The sequence below is a fragment of the Homalodisca vitripennis genome, chromosome 4, assembly GCF_021130785.1.
Source record: "Homalodisca vitripennis isolate AUS2020 chromosome 4, UT_GWSS_2.1, whole genome shotgun sequence".
In the NCBI taxonomy this organism is placed as follows: domain Eukaryota; kingdom Metazoa; phylum Arthropoda; class Insecta; order Hemiptera; family Cicadellidae; genus Homalodisca; species Homalodisca vitripennis.
The window spans coordinates 67,782,297-67,796,946 of NC_060210.1; the positions used below are offsets into that span (position 1 = coordinate 67,782,297).

Consider the following 14,650-nt stretch of genomic DNA (forward strand, 5'->3'; position numbering starts at 1 on the left):
TTACACCAAGTCATTGTATTCACAATTGCTGAAAATAATTAAAATCATCACCAGATAACCAATGTCCACTTAAAGTAACCAATTATACATTTACATCGTGACTGAGATAATCTAGTTAGTGCATTAGAGTTCATGTTTTTACACTGCTAGCTACATTCTGTATATTGAGAAGTGAACACTATATAACAGCATTTAAGTTTACCGACTCATAAAATGTAGTGGTATTCTTCTCTGAAAGAGATTTACAAATTAGGTTACTGTTAATGATTTCCGATACCACATGTTTTATATGTTAAAAGTATGTTGCTGTGTAGAAGATGAACATGATAAAAAAAATAATGTCTGCTGATGTATTGTTGGTTGGTAAAGTGCCTCAAGTTTGCAGACAGAAACAGTGAAGTTATTAGTGTCAAGAATGGCTGCTTGTATTAGTGGTCTCTTTATTTTATTTCAGGGTTCCTTCAAAGATCAGTCAAGCCAAAAAATGTTTTCCAGTGTTCTTGTTTAGGTGCAATCTGCTTTGTATAATGTACCAGTTGCAATATAGTAGTGTCGACAAAGTTACAGAGCTCAATATTTTCCAAGGCTTCCTTTACTACATTTTTTAACTATTTCACACTCTCTTTACGAGAGAGCTGCCCTTGTCTTTTAGAGGAATATCAATCATTTACAAATTCGTTTTAAGAGTTACACTAGATGAGATAATACTATAAAGTTATGCTATACTATAAAGTCTGAGATATAATTTGTTCCAAGGAACAAGGAAGACAGCATTATCACTGTGAATGAGTCCTCAGAGAGCTCTTTCAGGTTGTTGCCCATGTAGTGTTGAAGGGTACTCCAAGGCTGCTAATCCCCAACACAGCAGCAGGGTGTTGGCTGTTTGTGGGTAGTTGTGTACCTTACAGACACTGCCCACCTTGCCCCAGAGGATTGGTGGTAAGTCCCGATTGATTGTGTCTGTCTGATATTACTAAGATTGTTTATTAGAACATTTTCCAAGCATTAACTTATGGTACTACTTTTTGTTGGTTGTTGTAAGTTCAGGCTGGTCTTTGTTTTTCGGTCAACTAATATTTTAAGTCACAGCTCTGACTGCAGTATCATGTTTTTCAAGTTCATCAATTTCGTCTTCAGGTGCTTAAAAGGAGTTACTCAAAGTTAGTGTAAATGTTGTATGTATCTTTAACACTTAACTTAGAAAATGTTGTATAGGAAACATTGATTCGTATGATCAAAACTATTCAAGAATTCATATTTCAACCTTCCAGTTCACAGTTATCATTTTACAGTCAACCACAGTGAACACTCCATCTCTCCTACCTTAGTTGCTAAACATATAAATAGTTGAGTCTTCTTGGATGTCTCTAGGAATTTTAAAATGCGGATCGCCTGCTGAAAATATTGCGGACCATCTGTGTTTGAGTATAAACATAAAGTGAGAATGTTAAAATAAGATTCAGTTAATATTTTTGAAGTAACAAAAAAAAGTGTACTCCAATATTTAAAAATAATAATATTTTGTTTTTAATTTCTTGTTATTGTTTTTGGTTTCCTGTTATTTTGTATATATAACTAGCTGTTACTCGAAGTTTGCTTAATTTTTAAGGTAAATAGTTTTTTTAACATACACATTGAAAAAACATATTGAAATAATTTTACTGTGGAAAATTGAGAAGCCTACATAATTTCCTCAGTATGATTAAAAGTTTAACGTACAAAAATCGTTTACAGTTTTTGGTTAATATTATTTTTTTAAATCAGTGGCATTTAAAAGTTAGACGTTTTCATGAACGTGTTACAAGATCTTTACCTACTAGATCAAGGAATTGTGATTTACATACTCTGATATCACATCTTTTAACAGCAATTGCTAAGCTCAAGTTAAGTTTTTCTTTGTTTTTTACCTGCCTACATATATTCTAAACAGGGATTGTTGCTTTGCAGGATTTGAAGATCTATCTTTAAACCGTAGGTATTGCTACCAGTCGAACAACGCCTTATAGTCCTGAGAGCAATGGTCAAACAAAAAAATATGTTGGTGTAATTTAGAAAACAATTTCTTAAAATAGTATACTTGTATATACCAAGTATTTTAATTTTAGTTTATATCTCAATTAGTCAATCTATCTAAGCAACCGGACGAATTGAGGTTGTTTGTGAGTGTAGAAGTATAACAGACTAAGGAGGGGTAGGATATGAGGAGAGGATAACAAGGTTGGCAACATTCACAGGAGAATTTGAGCAGAAAGTATGGGTAAATCAACTAACTGTATTTGAAGGTAATTTAAGAGTTTTTCATCGTTTTGATCACAGTTGTTAACTGCATAGTGATGTTTATTCACTGTTTTTCCTTAGTTATTTCAGTCCTGATGCTATTATGCAACTTCTTGATTGGTTAGATTTTGGTTGTGTGGTCATTTACAGAACTAGTCGTTCTTTCACTTGTGGTCCTAATAGTTTTTTTACTAGCTAGTGATGTTTTTTTGCATATGCAATGAGTTTCTTGTGAGTGTATTAGTATACTGCTTACTATTATTGTATCAGAATTGACAGAAAAGACATTGTGTTGTTTTCTCTTACTTCGGTCCATTGTCGGTCATTGCCCTGCTACGTAGAATAATACAGTTAGGGAAGTTTACAAAATATGTTAACTCTTAAGCATTAGTGACAAACTTTTGGGAGTTTTATATTTTACTTATTGGTGCTATTTAAATAAATGCTTTTTGTCCATTGCCATCAGCGCATGACAGCACTGAAGATACAACCATAGCCTGCACTGATGGCCAGAGACATTATTGTCAGTCTGATCATTTACGTAGTATTTTTTAATTTTTGGCCTTTCAAAAATGTAATTGATCTCTGTTATTTCAATTTACTTTTTAAGCAATTTCCGTGTGTAGAAAACAACAAATATTGTGATGTAGGAAAAGCAAACGTTTGTTATCCAATATTGTTATAATACATTAGCAAAGTTTTTACATTAGTCACATTAGCTATAACGATCTTCAGTGCTGCTCCATGCTGATGGCTGGAGGGGGTAGGGTACGATAAGCGGACCCGGTTTTTTATATCGAAGAATGTAATCATCGATACCTAATATTCGCATCTCAAATCCTAGACTACCAATCGATATAAAAGTATCTATAGTCCTCAATAACAATCATATGTTTTAAATTAAAATATGAATTCAATATTTACAGTGATCAAACAAATTATTATAACCAAAATTAGGAAAACTGAAGACGACCATATTTGCTCCCCTCACAGTTACAGTTGTTTCTTTCCCACAAATTTCACATAATGGGTTTTTCGGTACGAGTCTCACATGTTGAAGTCACGAAAAAAAATGTCTTATCATCTTTCAAAGCAATGTTGTGTAGTTTTCTAATATTGACTGCCATTTTTAATAATCAAATGTTACTTATATAAAATTGAAATATTACATTACGAGTATTGGTACTTTGGGATTATACCGACCACACCCAGACATGAATCATTATTTGACATTTTCCTTCTACTGATTACTAGATTAGCGTAGTAGAACAATATTTCGTCAATATAAAACAGGAATTGTCTTATCGCAAACCCCTCCCCATCCTCAGACAGAGGTCAAAGTCGAGCGGTCTAGTAGATAACGTGATTGCTGAGTTCGCCGCCCATTCAGCTGGTGCGTCGCTTTGTTGTACTTCCGTGTTTTACCTCTACATTTCTCCAAACACAAAAATTCAACAAAAACAAACATTACCAAACTAAAACTAAACTCTTTATTGAAAAACACTAAAAACTTGTTTTTATTCTTGATCACACTCCGCCACCCAAAATGCGAGTGCCTCCGGCCATCAGCGCGGGCTTTGGCAGCACCCTTGATGCTGCCAAAGCCCGCGCTGATGTCAAAGGGTGCTGCCAAAGCCCGCGCTGATGTCAAAGAAAGAAAAACATCCCTCGAGATAGTACCTATCAGTAAAATATCAAATTCTAGAGGGGCTGATCAGAAATATAAATTGAATTGTAATGGAAAGGCAATTATGTACCGTGCAAATCATGTGATGCCGTGCGGCCTGCCGTAATCGGGATTCTCGAGAAAGATAAGATAACAGCGACAACAATACCGATCACAATACCTGGAAATGCTTGTAAGTTTGTAATTTTGTAATTAAACAGTTGTTTTTTTCGTTCTATCACGTTTGTTTCTATAAATTTATATTTTTGTGTTCTTCATACTGGTGTGGTCGGTATAATCCCAAAGTACCCGAGTATTATTTGAAGGTGTTTACAGCTGTTACAGATTATTAAAAGTCAATAGTTCACAATAATTAATCAGTCTCGATTGATTATATCGATGGTTATGATTAAGTAATATCGTTTGCCAATTTCGATATAAAAAACCGGGTCCGCTTATCGTACCCTACCCGCTGGACGCTTAACTGTTAGTCTGTATAACTACTAGTGCCTTTTACAAGATGTCAAAAAAGCTTCTTTCTATCCTAAATTTAATTGTTAGCCTATCTGTTGTTTCTTTAATTTTTAACCATATTTCTCTTGAAAAGAAAAAATTAAGACCTATTGAGGAGTGGCTAAAGTAAACATTTACGGTACCATACATTAAAACAGCTAGCAATAATTGGCTGTTGTAAAAATCTATAGGTAGAATGTTTTTGTATTTGATAGTTTAGGTACATATTTCTAATTGATAATTTGGTTTACTGGTCTGAATATCGTAAAGGCCACTTATATTGCTGCCTTGGTAAGTATCATATAAGTTACAAAGCTTAAACAATAAGGAAATAGGGTTCTGATTTAGAGAAATTTCAACTGTCAGTTCTAAGAATGTGTGCAAAAATAGTTGACGTGCCTCAAAATTCTTTATGGAAATGAAAATGGATCCATTTCAAGTAATGCAGGCGAACAACAATAAAATCTTCAATATTTTAATAATTACTACATGTCTGACAAACATTATCCTGAAGAATCAGAATCTTTAACAATGAAAAACACAAATTCATTTCCTGAAAAGTTTCCTTCCATTTGAAAGGCAACATTCATTCTTACATAATGCCATAGTATTCGTACAAAAGCCTGAACTCTTGTAAGTTTACTTGCAAACAACTGTTTACTGCCGGCATGTCTATCTTAAAGTTGCTTACTTATTTTCCATTTCATCCTCCAGCTAAATTATTAATTACCAGAATTATTAATTAAAGTAAAAGACCTGAAATTTACCTTTTTAATCCATTTACTGATATTTAAATGCACCGAACGCACTTCAGGTTAATGACAGTTCATTTTATTCTAGTATTCACCTCCACTACTACACAATAACTATAAAACTTAAACTGAAATAAGCTGACTTGTTTGAAGGCCAACAGGTTGTTGTGGTTGTAGTTGTTGCAAGTCAAACGTGCACGCAGTTCATTATTTTGAACACAGATCGCTCTACAGTCAACTTACAGGAATTTTCAGTACTGTTTTTCCGTCGTAGGTAGACGAACAATGTTTCCACATGGAGGTATTTTTTTCCTGGAAAAAACTGACACTAAAAGGAAAGGATTAGTATGGGAAATCGAAGTTATGTGACTAGCATATTTGCCACATTTTACAATATTTCAATACTTTTACTAAATTAAAGAAGCCAAAATAAATAATATAAAATCATTACTTTGCAAGTATAATAGAAATGGGTTTAAATTGTTATTCTTAAACAAGGATGCGTTGAAAACAAATTTATTTGGATGAAGATAGCTTGATTGAAAGGGGATATTAAAGAACCAGGATAAGGAATTGAAATCCATAAAGCCCTGTTGTGCATTGGGTTGTGGCTGCTACACAGGTAAAACCACTGTGAGACCATTGTCAAAATATTCTTGACTGCAAGCCGGCCTGTCCAGCTTATATACTAAAAATCCATACCGCCAGCCACCGTGACCTATTTTAACGTCTGGGCTTTGCCTACTGGCTGAAGTAATTGATCTTAAACATAGCTGTAGAAATTTATTGAAATGGCCCAGTAAAGTATTGCTCTCGGGTATTACGGCCTAGTAAACAATTATGCTTACGCAGTTGTCAACTGAGCATTCCAATATTGTTAGTTATTACGACGGAATAACTAACCCCCTAGTCCATTGTAACGGGCGATGTCTTCAGTTTTGAGGCAAGCCTGACATTGGTGTATTTGGGATAACCACCAGGCTTTGAGATAATATCGTAGCAGGGTGATTTGGCGAAAGTTTTCAAGGAAGACACGGAACCTGCTTTGCCTTCCAGCTACTGGGAAAATGAAGGAGTTGGAGCGATGAGTTAAATATTGCAACAGGGCCAGAGGGACGCGTTTATGGGGTTGCACGCAGGGCTCTGGCTGTGATACCATCAATGCTTGGGTCCTTCCACGTTTTGGTTCTTCTGATGACTATTTCCATTTCTTCATGCGGAAATGACTGAATTTCTTTACCGGTTTCGAGGAAAAAAGTGCTCTTTAAGCCCCGTTCTTGCAAGGTGGTTCTCTTGACGTCACTGATGTATATACAGCCCGCACTATTGGTACGTGATCAGATCCTGCCATTGATTACCGCTACAACGAACCGGAACAGTAAATCTTTCAATAAAAACATATCTACGACATCTGTCACCACATCATGCCTGCCTGGGCAGTGTGTTGGTTCCATGAAAGGAATTACACATTGAAGGCACCTCTAACGTTAACATAGGACGTGCTTGTCAAGAAGTCCGTCCAAATCATTAGGGGCGAAACCAGATGTCGCTAGAGTTCCACTTCGTCGCGACGAAACTGGGATTGGCGCTTGGCCAGGGTAGTAGCGGATTGCAGTGACCTCTCGTCAATCCTTATTGTACTAAGTCGCTTGCAAGTGTTAGACTTAGGGCGTGGAACGGCACCTACCAACCCACATCTCCTATGACCACTGTTATCATGTGCAGTTATAGGTGGCGTGATTGCTTGAACTAACGAATTGAACTAACGAATGCCAGCTGAGTTAGATTTACTACCTTCGTGTCATCCTCCTTCACAGTTGGAGCAGTATGTTTTAGATTTCTTTGACCGATGATGACGTGGCTGAGTCGACCTGGAACCAGCCACTGTTGAAGCAACAGTAGAACTAGGTGTGGTAGTTCCAACATCAGCATCTAGAGCAAGTGAGTCTGAACACTTTTGTGCGTCGCCAGCTACCGATGCGATGGGTTCGGCTACACTTGTATTTCCAGATAAGCTGGGCCTACTGACATGCAGATCTGAATTCTTACACTTAATTAATATTTATTTTATACTGGTAACCGGCCACAGCCATATGATAAAATCAAAAATAGTAATAATTATACATATTTAAAAAGATATTAATTAATGCACATACCATTTTCTTAAATAGAGTGCATGTTCTAATAACATGGATATGAAAACTTTAAAGTTTCATTTGGTTTGAAATAAATTTCTAAAGAAACATTGACTATCATCGCGATCGGCTTACGATTACGACTATTACTATCTCAGTAATGATACATAGGGCTGACTGGCATTGACAACCCTCTGCGCCGCCGTTGCCTTCCTCAGTTCAAACTCCTTTTCTAAATTGTTTGAATCTGTTTTAAAATTGAAACATGGCTCATTCTATATAAAATTACAAATAATTACTGTAATAGGCATTTAATTATTGCATACCGGTACCCGAACATTTACAAGATCTCGCCTTTTCATTAATTATAAAAACTGTAATAATTATAGTTAAGTTTGCATACCGCCTTGGATCATAATGGCTAATCCGTCACAGATCAGTGATCACAATCATAACATTGATTAGCTCGAAGGAACAAAGAGTTGTCTGTTAATGCTGCTGCCGATGGCTAAAAACGTTAACAAATGGAATTTTTTATAAGAACAAGATTGGAGGGGAAACAAATCTTTCATGTTGATACATGAAACCAGCTGTTGTCCGCGGATGGGGGAGTGGAGTACACGATATACCCAACAAACACAAAACAACATAGACAGGGCAAGTGCGCCAGTGAGGCCATAGACGGCATACCGAACCGATAGATGGCATACCGAAGATGGCAACGGTAGAGCGTGAGTCATGCCAGTTCCTCGCGCCGCGCCCGGTGCCTTACACCTAGTGTTGCGGGTTAATTACCCCATTTGTGGTAAAATCAGGCAGAATGAAATATAAAATATAAACTCTTCTACACCGAGATGTAGAATATTAAACCAAGAAAAGCTAGCAAACTAATGAAGATAATGTAATTTTTTTCAATTTTTTTGGGTCATCATATATAATATTGCCTGTGATGTAATCGAGTACGCAGCAGGTTTCGTAGTTAGATCACTTATGTCAAAAATAATCTGTGAGCGACTTGTCAATCTTATGACAAGTGGGCATTAGCCATCCTAGAAACAGTTTAACTGTAAATAAAGAGGTAGGCTGATCCAACCATTTCAAAGTGTATACTCTGCTTGCTTTGTGAAATTTATTGTGATGCATTTCGTTGTGACAGGATCCATATCTTCAAAAAACATTCTTGTCAATCTAATGCTGAGTGAATGTGTTGGCGTTAATTTATTCTCTGGTGAGCATTGTTACGATCAGGAGCCGGAACACAATCACGATTCTACTGAATTTCCAGAGAGTATCCTAACAATATTATAAACGCGAAAGTGTATTTTTTTGGTTTTCAAGTGTAGGCCTAAACTACTCAACAGATTGTACTGAAAATTTTACATAGGCATTCTTACGAATCCTGGGATGAATGTAGGCCTATCATTATTTCGAAAATCCCTCCGGGCTACGCCCCACTGGTCTTTAAAGTAGAGAGAATTCCTATCTTGGTCTCTAATATTGAGCAATATTATTATTGAATGAGCCTTGTCAAATTTAATCAAGTGTTCTGTGTAAACATTGTTTATTATTTTTCAGTTTTTTATTGCATTTATAGTGAATAAATTTTCTAAAGAGTAGTCATAAATGTTCACACAGTTTAATGTTTCAGCGATTAGGTAACACTATTAATCTACCCTAGAAAATGTCCTAAAACATAAAATGGTCAAAATTTCACTCCGAATACTCCCTTTGAAGCAGTAGACAAGAAATATGCTAGATGAAATTTTCTGGTCAGTTCTTTTAAGATAATTTACCAATTCCAGCTCTAATTCTTTTTAAACAGACAGGAAAAGTGGGAGGGACAGAGAACGGAGTCAAGCTCGTAGTAAATGGCCTATTAAACATTGGATGAATCAAGAACTCCTAAAATTACTAAAGGAAAGAGATCGAATATTTAGATTATGGAAAGGGGACCCCTCAAACCATAGACATAGAGATTTATATAAACGATTAAGAAATAGATTGAACAATATGATTAAAAAAGAAAAAAATGCCTACTATAAAAATATATTTGAAAGAAACAAAAATAACACAAGGAAAGTATAGGAAAATATTAACCTTTTACTCGGCAGAAACAAAAAAGGGAATGTAGATAAAGCTATTGAAATAGGCATGTGTAAAACTTTGAGTATAATTGAGATTGTAAATGGTTTTACTCAATACTATGTTGAAGGAGTGGATAATCTAAAGCATTCCTGTGGGTATGTAGATGTAGAAAATATTTCCACTAGAAATGAGACCAACGAAGAGCTAAGACATAATTTTTATATACCAAAAGCTACACCTGAAAAGATCATGGCTTTAATTAAAAATATGAACCCTGACAAATCCCCAGGTATAGACAACATACGAATGAAAGATTTGAAAATAGTAATGGGGAAAATAGCTAAACCCTTAGCAACGCTTATTAATACTTCAATTTCTCAAGGTGATTTTCCAAACTGCCTAAAAAAATCTGTAATCCGACCGATCTATAAGAATAAATCCAAGAATGAGTTTAGAAATTATCGACCTATCGCTATACTGCCCTCTATAGAGAAGATACTGGAGAAATATGTCCTAGATGGCTTGAATAAATATCTATCAGAGAATAATATACTAAATGATAGGCAATTTGGTTTCCGGAAAAAGCGCAGTACTGTTCAAGCAATGGAGGAGTTTGTAAACGTGTTGAATTATGGAATGGATAACAGACTTCATAGCTTATGCTTATTTATAGATTTTTCTAAGGCCTTCGAAACTATAGAATGCAGTCATATCGTAGCTTCTCTGTACAAAATAGGTGTAAGGGGTCCCTACCTCAGATGGTTCACAAGCTATCTTAAGGACAGAACCTTTGTCGTTAAAGCAGTAGGCGTGCTGAGTGAAGAGAAGAATACAAAATATGGGGTGCCTCAGGGAAGCCAGATCGGACCAGCTCTGTTTAATATTTATCTAAACGAAATATTGAATAAAATTACAATGTGTGAGATTTTTGCATACGCTGATGATGTGGTATTGGTGACACAGCATAAAAACTTACAGAGAGTACAAGATATTTTACAGGAGGAATTTAAGAAGTTCACTAAGTGGAGTCATGACAAAGGACTTATTATTAACAAAGAAAAGACTAGCATCATGCATATATGTCCTAAGAACATGAAAATTAATATTGATATAAGTATTAAATATCATAGCTGTAAGTGCCTGCATGAGCAGAGCTTGTGCGAATGTGAGAATATAGCCATGGTTCAGAGTACATCATATCTAGGTCTGATTGTGGATAATAAATTAACGTGGAGTGATCATGTGAGTAGATTGTACAGAAAGCTATGTCCCGGCACTGCCATGATGCATAAACTTAGAAATAAACTTAGTGAGAATGCAAAACTAGCAGTATACAAAGCATTGACTGAGTCACATATAAGATATGGTGTATCTGTTTGGGGAACAGCAGCAGTAAGCCATTTAAATATAATAGCTGGTCTTCAAAAAAAATGTTTAAGGGCACTGTTTGGTAACGGCTTTGATCAAAACCTAGGTATAAGAGAATATATGTACAGTTATGCAGGACAACTAATGCCAAAGGGTTTGTACACGTTAAATATCATGACAAAGTATTATGGCAATATGGAATTTAAAAAAAAAGTATAGAAGGAAATTTAACACAAGGAATGTTATTAAATATGTCACACCTATTCCCAACACCGTGTACGGGCAGAGATTGCCGAATTATATAGTCCCAAAGTTATTTAATGCATTGCCGGATGAAATTGAGAATATACCACACTTAAAGACTTACAAAAAATGTATTGAACTATGGCTATTAAACTTAGAAATGTAATTAAACTGAGATTTACCTGAAAAAAGAAAACCACAATGGCGTAATAGTGATTAAACACCGACAACTTGCTTTGGATCACTGTGAAATACTGGTTCACTGACACACATTGGATATATACCATATGCATATATACACAGTGGACATCACTCTGGTGCACTGAATGACGTGACAAGTGACACAAACACTGAACACTGCGTATCGTGGGCCTGCAGTTAAACTGGTTGTTATATTAATTGTAACATTGTTATTTTCGCTGACAATTTATTGTTACTCGTTATCTATTTATATATTATATTGTTGGCTATCTGAATTATATCATAATGTTAATCACTGTAATTTAAAGCTTTGAGGGCACAGTTTAAGAAGTAAATAAGTTATTCTGACATTGTTACTTACTGTATATGTTAAATATTTATTGTAAATCGTTAATTAGTGGTTAACATTGTTATTTTCTCTGATAATTTATTGTTACTCGTTACCTATTTATAGATTATATTGTTGGCTATTTGAATTATATCATAATGTTAATCACTGATATTTACAGCTTTGAGAGCACAGTTTTGGAAGTAAATAAGTTATTCGGACATTGTTATTTATATGTTAAATATTTATTGTAAATCGTTAATTAGTGGTTAACATTGTATTTTCTCTGATAATTTATTGTTACTTGTTATCTATTTATAGATTATATTGTTGGCTATTTGAATTATATCATAGCGTTAATCACTGATATTTAAAGCTTTGAGAGCACAGTTTTGGAAGTAAATAAGTTATTCTGACATTGTTATTTATATGTTAAATATTTATTGTAAATTGTTAATTAGTGGTTTATCTGTATTTTATGCTTGGTGTTAGATTTTGTTGTACCGTTGATACTCTAGCTTTAAAAATAAATTAATTACATGTTAGTTTTCATATTGTTATTAGTTTTTTAAGAATGTTATTTATGGTTTCTGTTTCTCTCTCCGTTGTTAGTGGTGATGAATGGCTATAAACCTCACGGGGAGCACCACAGCACGGTGTTGCGCACACACGTATTTAACCTAATTGGATGATTTAAACACACTAGCATTGACGCACACTATAACTAACGCACACAAACACCGACACCGAGAACACTACAAGGGGAGCACACACACAGTACCGCGCGCCGAGTTCCCGTACCTCCTCAGTCATGTTAAAGCGAGTAGCGGATTGAGTACCGCACTGTCCACTCTAGAAACATATTGGAATTTGACTGAGGGCAGGTTTTATTTGCTTATTTGTTTAGAGATAAGGAGATTTGGGAATTCCGGTAGCCGGCGTTGTCAGATTTCCTGATAACAGGGTTGCCATTCATCGTTGCTGAGGGAAGAATTAATTAGGATTTTTAGGGACTCAAATGTGCGTTTGATTTTGACTATTACTATTAAGTATTATTTTTTTTTTTTAATGTACTGTTTCGATCAAATTTACCACACATAAGGTAGGGGGCCCAAATATCGCCCACTTAAGGGAAAATTTAAGTTAACGATTAATTATGGGTCATTTTGTTCAAATAATTGTTGAAATACGTAAAGTAGGTATTCAATTACCTTATAACGTAACTTATATTTTTCTAAAACAACACAGTTTCACATAAAAAAAATATAAGACAAGTTTGAATGTTTTAACTTAAAAAAAGTGTTCCTAATATCGCATATGGGAATAGTATTGGAAAATTAGTAGAAACATTTAAAAATGGTTTGAAAAAGAATTTTAATCATAGTAGTTATGCAAATTTTAATTATTTGATTTGTTGTGCAAAAAGTTACTGGCTACAATCTTAACAAACATAAAACTTTTGTTTTTTTAGACTTTCTTTTGTCACAAGCTTCATGAAACCATAGGAAACATTTCTTACATTTTAACCAAGTCTCACCATTTTTGTCACTTGAGTAAAAACCATCACAAAGTCCACATTGAGCACCATCACCATAACTACTGTCACTGTCATCCGTTGACACATAGGGTGGGTCTTCGTCGTCATCAGTTGAGTCAGGAGACGGCATCCCTTTTTTTTCCGTTTCTCTTCTTCTTCTTTGCCTGAGACTTGCTTGAGTCATAAGTCAACTGCCGTTTACCTTTCGTTGTCCTGTCTATAGACCCAAGTAGTGCATTTTTAAAGGGGGAAGCACTGACAACAGCTGCTGATCCAGCCCTGGAATTCGATGTTGTTAGAGAAAGAGACGGTAAAGGATTGATGTCTGTAGGGGAAACTGTGATTGAGCTTGGCGATTTTTGTTGAGGTGTCTGTATTTCTTGGACTTCTTCTTCCATTCTAGTGTTTTGTTGGTGATGGAGGAAATCTTCATCGGTGAAAATGTTAGATTAAATGGCAAAATCCCTGTAGCTGCAAACCCTTTTGTGGCGATTGATAATGTAGCCGACTTTTCATAGGCTTTTCCAACAAGCTCACCTATTTGAAATACCGTAATGGCTCTAAATGGATGGTTTACCAGCCAGTTCTCAATTTCCTGAGCGTAGTAAGTCTTGAAGCTCTTCATAAACGTTTTATCCAGAGGTTGCATGTGGTCTGAAGAATGAGGAGGGAGGCACACAAATGAGACGCCATTTTCACGAGCTAGATCGATCAAGTCTAAATTGCGAATGTGAGTTGTGTGGCCATCAAGAATCAACACCACTGGATCATCTTTAGTTGGTTTCACGTAAGAAATGAAATGTGTAAACCATTTAGTAAACAAATCTGTCTGTATCCAACCTGAAATATGACAAGCAGCAATACTGCCAGGAGGAGCTCCATCCATCAGTTCAGGCTTCATTCTCTTCCGTGGGAACACCAGCATTGGAGGAACAAAGTTTCCTGATGCTGACATACAAGCAACAATGGTTATGAGGCGACCTCTTTCGGCAGATGACAGTTTATGAACTTCTCTTTTCCCCTTTAAAGATACAACTCGCATGCTCTTGTGCTGTACACTTGTTACACCAGTCTCGTCGACGTTAAATACCCGAGTTGGTGAGAAATTAACGCGCTCTAGTTCTGGCTTGAGAATATCATAAAACTTTTTCACATTTTCAGGTGAAAATCCTTTTATTCTGGCCAAGGACAAGGGTTGTGGTTTCCGTAATGACAAGTCAGGATGGCGTTTAAAAAATTTCCTTCCTGCACTTTTTGTTTCCTGCGAAAAGGGGTGGGCAATATTGTTTCGTATAGCTAGTTGGAAGGCCATTCTTTTGATATATTTTGCTGTGAGCCCATAAAAAATACTCTACAAGCTCATCCTCCATTTCAGTCGGCAAGACAGGTTTTCGCCCCAATGGAACTAAAAGAAGCTTTTCTAGTTCGTCTTCACTTTTTTTACGTAATCTTTTAGTGTCGATCTAGGCACCATAAATATTTTAGAGGCTTTTAGCAAACCCATTTCTTTATTTTTCACTGAAATTACTGCCTCCTTCATCTTTA

At 35.6% G+C, this 14,650-nt stretch overlaps 1 protein-coding gene across 1 annotated transcript in view; it reads right to left on the minus strand.

Annotated features, from left to right (window-relative positions):
• LOC124359457 overlaps positions 1-5,387 on the minus strand; it is a 151,544-nt gene extending 146,157 nt beyond the window's left edge. Inside the window, exon 1 of the mRNA XM_046812206.1 lies at positions 5,224-5,387. The gene's annotated coding sequence lies outside the window, so the exon portion shown is untranslated. The remainder of the gene's footprint in view (positions 1-5,223) is intronic.
• Positions 5,388-14,650: the final 9,263 nt, after the last annotated feature.